Consider the following 13,835-nt stretch of genomic DNA (forward strand, 5'->3'; position numbering starts at 1 on the left):
TTCTAACTTTTTCCAAACACCTACTGAAATATTTTTTTCCACCCTTTGATGTATAAATGTGGTGAATTATACTTATAGATTTCCTTGTATTGAGTCATGCTTGTATTTCTCGCTTGAATGTACCTCAATTGGTCACAATATATTGTCCTTTTAATGCACTGCTGAGTTTTATTTGCTAATATTTTACTTAAAATATTCGAAATGAGATTGATTTATAGTTTTTTTTTTTTCGCATTTCAATCTTTGTCAGATTTGGTATTAGTATTATTCTGAATTTGTAAAAAGAATTTTGAAGCTTGTATACTTTGTCTAGCTCTGAAAAAGTTTAAATAGTTTCAGAATTTATTCGTACATTTATTCATTCAACAAGTATTTATTAAGTCCTGGTACTGGGAATACAGCAATTGATCAAAATAGACAAAAATCTGTTTCATCCTAGTGGAGGAAGGCAGACTGTAAACAAATAAGTAGTTAAGATATATAATATGTCCGATGGTGGTAAGTGTTATGGAGAAAAATTAAACAGGAGAGGGAGATAGGGGGTGCTGGGAGGGGTTTTTCAGTTTTCAATTGGGCGGTCAGGGAAGCCTCAGTGACATTTGAGTAAAGGTCTGAAGGAGGTGAGGGAGAGAGCTCTGAAAATATCTAGGGGGTCAGTAGAGGGAACAGAAAATGTAAAAACTCTGAGGTGGGAACATGCCAGGTGTGTTCAAAGAACAGTAAGAATAGCAGAAGGAGGAGGGAGTTGAGCCAGGGGAGAGTAGTATGCATTAACGTCAGAGAGGGAAAGGAGAGGCCTTGCAAAGCCTGGTACGTTACTATAAGGACTAATCTTTATAATGAATGAATTGGGGAGTCATTGGAGGATATTTCAGGTAGTTTATTTCAGGTGAAAGATAACAGTGGCTTGGACTAGGATGAGAGCAATGGAGGTGTTAAGTGGTGGTCAGATTCTGGGTGAATCTTGAAGGCGAAGACACTGGGATTTGTTGGATATTAGATGTGGTCTAAGGAAAAAAGAGAGAAGTCAAAGCTGACTCGAGGTTCTGGCCTGAGTGTCTGGAAGGATTAGTTTGCCATTTATTGAGATTGGGAAGACTCAGGCAGGAGTAGATTTTGGGGGAAGATCAGGGATTCGTTTTTGAACATGGTACGTTCGAGATGCCTTTTAGGCATTTAAGGTGATAAACAAGTCTGGATTTCAGGGAGGAGGTTCAACCTGGAGACGTGTATTTGAGAATCACATATAGATGGCTTTGAAGGCATGAGAGTAGATGAGATTATCAAGGGAGTGATTTTTGATAAACAAAAAGATGTCCTTAGATGGAACCCCAGGGCACTCCAATGAGTGCCAGTGAGAAGCCAGTTAGCAAAGGAGACTGAAGAGGGGGGACCAGAGATGGAAGAGGAAAACCAGATAAGTGTTCAAGGAGAAAGGAGTGACCATGATGGGGCAAGAGGAGGGCAAGAGGGGTGGTAGTGAGGTGGTGGAGCTCTAAAGGGAATGAGAGGAGAGGGATTGGAATTAGGGAGCATCGAGAACCCTTTAAAGGAATTTTACTGTAAAGGGCAGCAGAGAAATTGAGTCTGAAGAGGGAAGTGAAGTTGATAGAATTTTCTTAAGATGGAGAGATTGTAACTTGTGTTTGTATGCTGATGGAAATGATTCAATAGAGGGGGCAGTTGTTGGAGTGATGTCTTTGTGTAAGTGAGAGGGGATGGAATCTGGTGTGTAAATGTGTGTGTGTGGGGTACTTAGAAGCACAGACAATTCATCCTTCAACAGGAAGGGAGGCTGAGGACATGGGTACAGATGCAAATAGGTGGATGGATGTGACAGTGCGGGCCTGTGGATGTCTCTTCTGATTGATTTTATTCCCCCAATAAGTGGGAAGTCAAATCATCAGCTGAGAGTGAAGATGAGGGAGATGTTGGAGGCCTGAGAGGAGAGGAGAAGATGTGTGAGAGTTGTCTAGGAGAAGGAATAGAAGGACTGATGGTCCAGGGAAATATAGTTGATTGCCAGGCAGAATTAAAAGACTACTTGAGGTTAATGGTCATTAACTTAGTTTAGCAAGCTTGTGTGCGTGTTTCTTTTTCCAGCTATGATTTGCTATGTAGATACAGTGATTGGTGAAAAAATTGGATTTAACCAACGGTTTGGTAGTTTAAGGGAATTTACCTGGAGAACCATATACACCTGGCATTTTGGGGGTCCTGCATTTAGCGTAGTTTGGTCACTGTCAATCTTTTCTTGTGGTAATTGGTCTATTTAGATATTCTGAGGTCAGTTCTTTGTAACATATTTTGCTAGAAAATGGACCTTTTTGAATCAGTTTTAATTTTTTTTTTTTCACAGAGCTTTGGAAATGCCCAGAGCATTTAAAAATGGACTTAATTTGGCAATCTAGTCCTCCAGTCTGTCATTGGAACCATTTTAAATGCTTCTCAGTTTGGCAATGAGCCCCTCTGCCTCAGCCTTTCCTTTGCTCTGTTCCGTTGTGTAGAAGTGATGGGCGAGAGAAAGGGTCCCAGCAGGTCCAGCCGCTCGGTTTACTCAGCTGTGCTTCCTGCATACAGTGCTGGCTGTCACCCTCTCGTCCTCTCCGTGGGAGGTACTGATCTCCAGGGCTGCTCAGAATCCTGAAGTCCTTGGCTGCTCTCACAGTGGTCATTTAGCTTTTGTGCCTAGGGCTAGTTGGAGAAGATTATTAACATAGCAGATTAAAATGACACCCTGAGCTGAACCACTCTGGTTGTTTTTTTGTGGGGAAGGTGCGTTGTGAGTGAGACTTGACAACCTCTCTCTGGGTCTCATCCTCTGGGTCAATTGATAATGTAGCCCACTACTATGTACTGCCTCTCCCAAAAGAAATGCGCCAGGCCTGGCTGGTTTCTCAGGTAAATTCCTTTAAACTATCCAAACCCTTGGTTAAACCCAATATTTCACCTGCTCTATGCCTGTGTATAGGCAGGAGAAAAACACAACCATGCACGAACTGCATATATAAATTTGCATGGACATTTATTCATTAAGGAGAATTACTCAGCTCCCTTTAGATGTCTTGTAAGTGGAAGAATTCAAGGATTGGGGCTTGTGATTTGCAGAGGAGGGGAAACGAAAAAACAAACAAACCAGGGCTGGTCCCGTGGCCTAGTGGTTAAGTTCGGCATGCTCTGCTTCAGTGGCCCAGGTTCCTGGGCATGGACCTACACCACTTGTCCGTCAGTGGCCTTGCTGTGGCAGTCTCCCACATACAAAATAGAGGAAGACTGGCACAGATGTTAGCTCAGGGATAATCTTCCTCAGCAAAAACAAAACAAAACAAAACCAAAAACCAAAAAAACCCCAAACAAATCAAAACAAACCTACCCATAGCTACATGGGTATAGGAGAGCTGAGGTCATACCGCATATGGAGATTTAAACTGAGGCTCAATTACCTTCCTCTGTAGTTACAGCCCCTGATCCAGTGCTTTCCAAGCTGTGTTCCTGGAGAATTCTGATCCTTCACCAAACCCTTTGTGGGGTGAGGGTTCTGTGGTCAAATCAATTTAGCAAGAGCTGAACACTCTGTTGCCTTCTTGGAGATTCACAACACACTTCATTTATGTAATTAATCATTCAACAAATATTTAATGAGCTCTTTCTATGTGCCAGGCTTTATGCTGGGCTCTGGGAGAAAATAATAAGTGAAAACAAACCCAGTTGCTGCTTTTGTGGAGCTATACTCTAATAGGGAGATGGACATTGATCAAATAGCCAAACAAATAATGTCTAATTACAGACCCAGATGAGTTTTGTAAAAGGAAGGAACATGCTTACAGGAAACCTAGGCCGGTGTCAGGGAAAGTTTCTCTGAAGAAGGGACACAAACAGATCTCTGAAATTTGATAAGAATTAACATTAACTAGGTCAAAGGCCAAGACTTGATGCTTTAGAAAGTCCAATAGAAATATAACATGAGACACATATGTAATTGAAAGTTCTCCAGCAACTATAATGAAAAGTAAAAAAAGAAAGATGAAATTAATTTTAATAATATATTTTACCTAACTCAGTATGTCCAAAATACTGTCATTTCAACATTTAATCAACATAAACAATTATGATTATGAATGCAGTATTTTTTTATTGATGTCATAATAGTTTATAACACTGTGAAATTTTAGTTGTACATTATTGTTTGTCAGTCACCATATAAATGCATCCCTTCACCCCTTGTGCCCACTCCCCAACCCCCTTCCCTGTGGTAACCACCAAACTGTTCTCTCTGCCCTTGTGTTAGTTTATCTTCCACATATGAGTAAAATCATGCGGCATTTGTCTTTCTCTGTTTGGCTTATTTTGCTTAACATAATACCCTCCAGGTCCACCCATGTTGTTGCAAATGGGATGATTTTGTCTTTTTTTATGGCTGAGTAGTATTCCATTGTATATATATATATACCACATCTTCTTAATCCAATCATCTGCCGATGGACACTTGGGTTGCTTCCACTTCTTGACTATAGTGAATAATGCTGCAATGAACATAGGGGTGCATAAGCCTCTTTGGATTGTTGATTTCAAGTTCTTTGGATACATATCCAGTAGTGGGGTAGCTGGATCATAAGGTATTTCTATTTTTAATTTTTCGAGGAATATCCATACTGTTTTCCATAGAGGTTCCACCAGTTTGCATTCCCACCAGCAGTGAATGAGGGTTTCCTTTTCTTCACTTCCTTTTCTTCACATCCTCTCCAACATTTGTTACTTTTTGTCTTGGAGATTATAGCCATTCTCATGGGTGTAAGGTGATATCTTACTGTAGTTTTGATTTGCATTTCCCTGATGATTAGTGATTTTTTTTTGTGTGTGAGGAAGATTAACCCTGAGCTAACATCCGATGCCAATCCTCCTCTTTTTGCTGAGGAAGATTGGCTCTGGGCTAACATCCGTGCCCATCTTCCTCTACTTTACATGGGATGTCCCCACAGCATGGCTTGACAAGTGGTGTGTTGGTGTGCGCCCGGGATCTGAACCTGCGAACCCGGGGCCGCCGCAGCGGACCGTGAGCACTTACCTGCTATGCCGCCGGACTGGCCCCATAGTGATGTTGAACATCTTTTCATATGCCTATTGGCCATCTGTACATCTTCCTTGGAGAAATGTCTGTTCATATCCTCTGCCCATTTTTTGATCTGGTTATTTGTTTTTCTGCTGTTCAGTTGTGTGAGTTCTTGATATATCATGGAGATTAACCCCCTGTCGGATATATGATTTGCAAATATCTTCTCCCAGTGAGTGGGTTATCTTTTCATTTTGATCCTCGTTTCCTTTGCCTTGCAGAAGCTCTTTAGTCTGATGAAGTCCCACTTATTTATTTTTTCTTTTGTTTCCCTTGTCTGAGTAGACATGGTATTTGAAAAGATCCCTCTATGACCAATGTCAAAGAGTGTACTGCCTATGTTTTCTTCCAGGCGTTTCATAGTTTCAGGTCTTACCTTCAAGTCTTTGATCTATTTTGAGTTAATTTTTATGTATGGCAAAAGAAAATAGTCTACTTTCATTCTTTTGCATGTGGCTGTCCAGTTTTCCCAGCACCACTTATTGAAGAGACTTTCTTTTCTCCATTGTGTGTTCTTAGCTCCTTTGTTGAAGATTAGCTGTTCATAGATGGGTGGTTTTATTTCTGGGCTTTCAGTTCTGTTCCATTGATCTGTGTGTGTGTTTTTGTACCAGTACCATGCTGTTTTAATTATAGCTTTGTAGTATGTTTTGAAGTCAGGGATTGTGATGCCTCCAGCTTTGTTCTTTTTTCTCAGGATTGCTTTAGCTATTCTGGGTCTTTTATTGCCCCATATGAATTTTAGGATTCTTTGTTCTATTTCTGTGAAGAGTGTCGTTGGGATTCTGATTGGGATTGCATGGAATCTGTAGATTGCTTTAGGTAATATAGACATTTTAACTATGTTTATTCTTTCATTTCTTTATGTCATCATCTGTTTCTTTCAATAATATCTTACAGTGTTCATTGTATAGGTCTTTCATCTCCTTGGTTAAATTTATTCCTAGACTCTTTATTCTTTTTGTTGTGATTGTAAATGCGATTGTATTCTTGAATTCTCTTTCTGTTAGTTTGTTATTAGAGTATAGAAATGCAACCGATTTTTGTAAGTTGATTTTGTACCCTGCCAATTTGCTGTAGTTGTTGATTATTTCCACTCGTTTTCCAATGGATTCTTTAGGGTTTTCTATATATAAAATCATGTCATCTGCAAACAGCAAGAGTTTCACTTCTTCATTGTCTATTTGGATTCCATTTATTCCTTTTTCTTGCCTAATTGCTCTGGCCAAAACCTCCAGTACTGTGTTGAATAAGAGCGGCAGGAGTGGGCACACATGTCTTGTTCCTGTTCTCAGAGGGATGGCTTTCAGTTTTTCCACATTGAGTATGATGTTGGCTGTGGGTTTGTTATATATGGCCTTTATTATGTTGAGGTACTTTCCTTCTATACCCATTTTGTTGAGAGTTTTTTTTTTTTTTATCATAAATCGATGTTGGATCTTGTCAAATGCTTTCTCTGCATCTATTGAGATGATCATGTGGCTTTTATTCCTCGTTTTTTTAATGTGGTGTATCACATTGATTGATTTGCGGATGTTGAACCATCCCTGTGTCCCTGGTATAAATCCCACTTGATCATGATGTATGATCTTTTTAATGTATTGCTGTATTCAGTTTGCCAATATTTTGCTGAGGATTTTTGCATCTATGTGCATCAGCGATATTGGCCTGTAATTTTCCTTCTTTGTGTTGTCCTTGTCTGGCTTTGGTATCAGGGTGATGTTGGCCTCGTAGGATATGTTAAGAAGTGTTCCATCGTCCTCTATTTTTTGGAATAGCTTGAGAGGGATAGGTATTAAATCTTCTTTGAATGTTTGGTAAAATTCTCCAGAGAAGCCATCTGGTCCTGGACTTTTATTTTTGGAGAGGTTTTTGATTACTATTTCAATCTCTTTACTTGTTATTGGTCTATTCAGATTCTCTATTTCTTCTTGATTTAGTTTTGGGAGTTTGTATGAGTCTAAGAATTTATCTGTTTCTTCTAGATTGTCCAATTTGTTGGCATATGAGTTTTCATAGTATTCTCTTATAATCCTTTGTATTTCTGTGGTAACCATTGTGATTTATTTCTAATTTTATTTATTTGAGGCTTCTCTCTTTTTTTCTTAGTGAGTCTGGCTAAGGGTTTGTCAATTTTGTTTTTCTTCTCACAGAACCAGCTCTTTGTTTCATTGATCCTTTCTATTGTTTTTTTGGTTTCAATTTCATTTATTTCTGCTCTAATTTTGGTTGTTTCCCTCCTTCTGCTGACTTTAGGCTTTGTTTGTTCTTCTTTTCCAATTCTGTTAGGTGTAGTTTAAGGTTGCTTATTTGGGATTTTTCTTGTTTGTTAAGGTGGGCCTGTATTGCTACAAGTTTCCCTCTCAGGACCACTTTTGCTGCATCCCGTATGAGTTGGTATGGTGTATTTTCATTTTCATTTGTCTCCAGATGTTTTTTGATTTCTCCTTTAATTTCTTCAATGATCCATTGGTTGTTCAGTAGAATGTTGTTTAGTCTCCACATCTTTGTCGCTTTCCCAGTTGTTTTCTTTTAGTTGATTTCTAGTTTCATAGCATTATGGTTGGAAAAGATGCTTGTTATGATTTCAATCTTCTTAAATTTATAGAGGCTTGCCTTGTTTCCCAACATATGGTTTATCCTTGAGAATGTTCCATGTATGCTTGAGAAGAATGTGTAATGTGCTGTGTTTGGATGGAGTGCTCTCTATATATCTATTAAGTCCATCTCGTCTAGTTTTTCATTTAAGTCCACTATTTCCTTGTGGGCTTTCTGTCTGGATGATCTATCCATTGATGTAAGTGTGGTGTTAAGATCCCCTACTATTATTGTGTTGTTTTAAATATTTCTTTTTAGGTTTGTTAATAGTTGCTTTATGTACTTTTGTGCTCCTGTGTTGGGTGCATATATATTTATAAGTGATATGTCTTCTTGGTGGAGTGTCCCTTTTATCATTACATATTGCCCCTCTTTGTCTCTCATTACCTGTTTTATCTTGAAGTCAACTTTGTCTGATATAAGTATGGCAGCACCTGCTTTCTTTTGTTTGCCATTAGCTTGGAGTATTGTCTTACATCCCTTTACTCTGAGCCTGTGTTTGTCTTTAGAGCTGATATGTGTTTCCTGGAGGCAGCATATTGTGGGATCTTGTTTTTTAATCCATCCTGCCACTCTGTGTATTTTGATTGGAGAATTCAATCCATTTACATTTAGAGTGATTATCAATATATGGGGGCTTAATGTTGCTATTTTATCACTCATTTTCCAGTTCTTTTGCATTTCCTTTGTTTCTCATCCCACATGTTTTGGATTACCAATTTGGTTTGGTAGTTCTGTATGATGGTTTTCTTAGTTTTCTCTTTATTTACCATAGGTGTCTCTATTCTGTTTATTTGTTTAGTGGTTACCATGAGGTTTGTATAAAAAATCTCATAGCTGAGATAGTGCACTATCTGATGACCTCTTATTTCCTTAGACTAAGTCGATTCCGCCCCTTTCCTCTTCCCCTTCTAAGTTATTATTGTCACAACTTATTCCATCTTGTGTTGTGAGTTTGTGTTTAAAATGATGAGGTTATATTTATTTTTGGTGTTTTCCTTCCCTTGATATTTAGCGTTATAATTGTTGCCATCCTATTCTGATAGAGAGCGGCAATTTTTCTGATTTTGTCTACCTATTTTTCTCCTTGCTCAAAGCTTTGTATGCCCTTTCTCTCTCTTTTTTTTTTTTTCCCAGCATGAGGGCCTTCTTGAGCATTTCTTGTAGTGGGAGTTTTGTGGCAATGAACTCCCTTAGCTTTTGTTCATCTGGGATAGTTATTATTTCTCCATAACATCTGAAGGATATTTTCGGTGGATAGAGTATTCTTGGCTGAAAGTTTTTGTCTTTCAGATTTTTGTTTATATCATTCCAGTCTCTCCTAGCTTATAAAGTTTGTGCTGAGAAATCAGCTGAGACCCTGATAGGAATTCCATTGTACATTATTTTTTTTGTCTTCCTGCCCTTAGTATTTTTTCTTTATCATTGACTTTTGCCAGGTTTACTGCTATATGCCTTGGAGAGGGTCTTTTCATGTTGCTATATTTAGGAGATCTATTGATTTCATTCACTTCTATTTCCAGCTCCTTCCCTAGGTGTGGGAAGTTCTCAGCTATTATTTCTTTGAACAAGCTCTCTGCTCCTTTTCCCCTCTCTTCTCCCTCTGGAATACCTATAATCCTTATGTTGCATTTCCTAATTGGGTCAGATATTTCTTGGAGAATTTCTTCATTTCTTTTTAGTCTTAGCTCCCTCTTCTCCTCGATCTGGAGCATTTCTGCATTCCTATCCTCAATATTGCTGATTCTTTCCTCCATATTGTCAGATCTGTTCTTTAAAGATTCCGGATTTTTCTTTATCTCCTCCATTGTGTTTTTCATCTCCAACATTTCTTTTTTTTTTTTTGTTTTGTGAGGAAGATCAGCCCTGAGCTAACATCTGCCAATCCTCCTCTTTTTGCTGAGGAAGACTGGCCCTAGGCTAACATCCATGCCCATCTTCCTCCACTTTATATGGGACGCTGCCACAGCACGGCTTGACAAGCGGTGCGTTGGTGTGCACCCGGGATCCAAACCGGCGAACCCCAGGCCACTGCAGCAGAGTGTGCGCAGCTAACCACTTGTGCCACTGGGCTGGCCCCCATCTCCAACATTTCTGATTGGTTTTTCTTTATAGGTTCAATCTTTTTTGTGAAGAAGTTCCTAATTTCATTGAACTGTCTATCTGTGTTTTCTTGTAGTTCATTCAGCTTTTTTATGATAGCTATTTTAAATCCTCTGTCATTTAAATTATAAATTTCTGTGCCTTCAGGATTGATTTCTGGGTGCTTGTCATTTTCCTTCTGGTCTGGAGATTAAATATATTTTTTCATACTGCTTGAGGGCATGAGGTTATTTTTCCTCATTCTGAAAATATCTGGTTGCAGCTTCCACCTGCTGCCACTGGGTGGGGGTCAAGAGCTGTGTATTCTGAGCCCACAACGATCCATGGGCGCTCTGGCTGACTGGGTGTGCTGGGGCTCCGGGTGGCAGGAGGGGGCTCTTTCTTTCCCCTGCCCGATCCCGGGGGCTTCTTGCTCTTCTCTCATTGTCTGCTCTCCTGGGGTGCTAGGGTGATGAAGGCACCCCTGCAATAGTTCATTCTCCTCCATATGGGAATTTCCCACAGGCTGTGAGAGAACTTGGAGAGCGACCGTTTTCCCGTGGAGGGCTGTCCCCCGCCCCCCCTCCCCAGAGAGTCACGCAGCCCCAGTCCCAGGGTCGCTGTCTTTGGGGACAGAGACGAGTTCTCCTTACCTCCTTCCACTTCCTCTGGGGGTACCAGCACCTCCACCTTCAGATGTAAGGCTGCATGGGTCTCTCAGACATCTTTTGTGTTGTGTGAATGTCCTCTGTTGGTATATGAATGTCCACTTCCTTGTATCTTAGGGAGGGAGAGTTTAAGGGGGAAAGCTCACTCCACCATGATGCTGATGTCACCCTGAGTGCAGTATTTTATATGTATTTTTTGTTCTAAGTCTTTTCAATCTGGTATGTATTTTACATTTACAGCACATCTCAGTTCAGATCAGCCACCTTTCAAGTGCTCAAGACCCACAGGTAGCTTGTGGGTACTTTATTGGCAAGGCTAGTGTGGCAGAAAGGCAGAGGGAAAAGAGGAGGGTGGTTTGAGATAGGGTGGTGCCCCCTGCCTACACTAGCCCATGGAGGATGTTGTAGGCCAACTGAAGGATCTTAATCTTGAACCTGAAGCTAAGGAACGGTCAAAGCATATTAAAGGTCCTAAGAAGTTCTGCGTAGAAGAAGCCTGTTTTAGTTTGTTTAACTCAATGTTCCCATATTTATTCCATGTAACACCTACTCACATCCCAGGACTACACATTGGGAAATGCTCTAGCCTACTCTTTTTGGAGGAAGTGTTGCTACTGATTGATAGAAACTTCAGTAGCTGGGGACCTCAGGCCTTTGAATTTATCAAAGGAGAGCCAGGTTACTTTAATTCCTGCTTGTCACCCAGGACTAAGAACCAAGTAAGCAGAGGGATATTACTCCTTTGAAGGAGGCTTGGTACTCCCTTTCCAAACTTGGTAGGCAGTAAATAACTTCTGCGGATCCATGTGCCAGCCAAGAGTTGAGACTTAAGGCCTTTCCATTCTTTAAGGTCTTCTCAAGCCCCATCTGCACCCAACAGTTTTTCCTATCAGTTTGATTCACTTATATTTCTTCTCTTCTCTGAATGTGGCATGTATAGTTTAAGTTGTCATTTAATTACATTTTCCACTTCTTTTTGAGTTTCTTATAGCATTTAGAATAGTGCTGGGAATATGACAAATGTTTAAGAAATAGTTGAAGGGATCAAGTTTGTGCTTTTTTTTTTTTCTTTTTTAGAACCAATGGTAAGACTTTATTTCAGAATTTCACTAAGTCCAATCCTCTCAGCTCTCCATCATCTTTTCTGTCTTTGAACAGAGAGAGGATGTGAGAAAAGCACTGATCTTGGAATCAGAAACCTGGATTTGTGTTCCATCTCTGCCTTTTTATCAGCTGTGTGACCTTGAGCAAATCAGTTAATCTGGCTGGGTCTTGGTTTCATTATCTGTAAAGTGAGATGGTTGTACTAAATGACCTCTAAGATTTGTTTTAGTTTTAACACTCTAGATCTATGCTGTCCAATATGGTAACAATTAGCTACATGTGGCTGTTGAACACTTGATATGAAATGTGGCTAGTCGATTTTACATGTGCTATAAGGGTGAAATACACAGTGGATTTCAAAACAAGAATGTAAAATATCTCATTAATAATTTTTATATTGTTGAAATATACATGTTGAAATAATATTTTGGATATATTGCATTAAATAAAATATATTATTCAAATTAATTTCACATTTCTTTTTACCTTTTTATGTGGCTACTAGAAAAGGTAAAATTACATATGTGGTGCTATGGACTGAATTGTGCCTGCCCAATTCATATGTTGAAGCCCTAACCCCCAAAGTGATGGTGTTTGGAGATGGAGCCTTTGGGAGATATTAGGTTTAGATGAGGTCATGAGGGTGAGGCCCTAATGATGAGATTAGTGCCTTTATAGGAAGAGACTCCAGAAAGCTTGCTCTCTCTTGCTCCCTGCCATGTGAGGACACAGTGAGAAAGTGGCTATCTACAAGCCAGGAAGAGGGTTCTCATTAGAACCTGACCATCCTAATCTTGGACTTCTGGCCTCCAGAACTGTGAGAAAATAAATTTCTGTTGTTTGAACCACCCAGTCAGTAGAATTTTGTTACAGCAGCCAAAGCTGACTAAGACATGTGGCTTGTATTATATTTCTATTGGCTAGCACTGGTCCAGATGTCTGGTACCTCCCACATGGAAGTCTTCCAGTACTTTTAACTTTCTACGTTGTGTCTGTGAGAGCAGGGATGGCTTCCTGAATATTCCTTGGGGTGCTCAGCCCAGTGTTTTACCTCCAGTAACTGCTCAATAGGCATCTGGTGGTTAACTCATCTTCTTAATTGTAAGCATCACAGTCTTTGGCTCATCTATACAGAAGAGGAACTCATTAAAGGCATAATAGGTAGAACTCAGAATCCCTGCAGGGCGAAAGAACCAGGCTTGGAAGACAACACTCAGGCGGGCTGCAATGCGCAAATCCCGTTGCTGCCCCCAGAAAACCAGAGCTGGCTGCCCCTGCTGCTGCTCCGTTGGCAGAGTGGAGTGGCTATGCACTTCTAGACTCACTAGCTTCCAGTTCAGAGTTTGATTGGCTGAGTTTAAATCAGGAACTCTAGCTGCAAGGGAGACTGGAAAGGTATGTGTTTGCTTTTCAGCTTCTGTAGTGGAAAGTGGTCTCCTCTCACGAGAGGGGGATGCATTTCTCTAAAATAGGAAGGTGTCTTCAGAAGATGGGCAGCCAAAAAGAATGATCAGAGTCCTTTCCTAGAGTAGCCCAAGACCCTGAAATTTTGACTGCAACACAAACAGATGGTTCTGCTGAAACTCCCCAGGCAGGGACTTCCTCCACACTCGAGGCTCCCCAGGTAACCTCATGGTTCCTCTGGAAAGTAGGAAGCATAACAAACAGTTGATGTTATACACTACTCTAATGCTGTGATTGTAATTTCACTATGTCATTTGGAAGTTCTCACATGGTATTTTCATATAGAGACACAGGAGGGCACTGTAACCAACCAGCAATACAACTTAAACGGCTTCATAGCCTTGGCAGTTCAAGAAATGGATGTTGATTTTGTCAAATCTGTTTCTCTCTCTCTCTCTCTCTCTCTCTTTCAGGCAGAATAACCAACTTTGCAGGAATACCTAGCTCCCCTGGGGGATCTCACTTGTGACAAGGGCCCCCAAGACACACCCTTCACACTGTCCAGTTAAGGTTCTAGGGACTGTGGCTTTGAGCAACTCAGCAGAAAAAGGGATTTTTGGCTCACAGGTTACTGAAGAGATGGAGACGTGGTTCCCAAGGGCTCATATTTAGAGGTCGTCTGGCTAAATCAAACCGAGAGCAGAGAGAGAGACCTGGTTGTCCAGACTTTCTTCAAACCCGCAGCCTGTGCCCATGATTCAGTTTTCCCGTCTGTAAAATGGAGATAACACCTGGCTTATGTCTGTACAGTTTGCCAGTGGAGAAAAAGAGCGGGAAAGGGACGGAAGCAACACACCTGGGGGTACCAT

Source organism: Diceros bicornis, chromosome 16, assembly GCF_020826845.1.
Source record: "Diceros bicornis minor isolate mBicDic1 chromosome 16, mDicBic1.mat.cur, whole genome shotgun sequence".
In the NCBI taxonomy this organism is placed as follows: domain Eukaryota; kingdom Metazoa; phylum Chordata; class Mammalia; order Perissodactyla; family Rhinocerotidae; genus Diceros; species Diceros bicornis.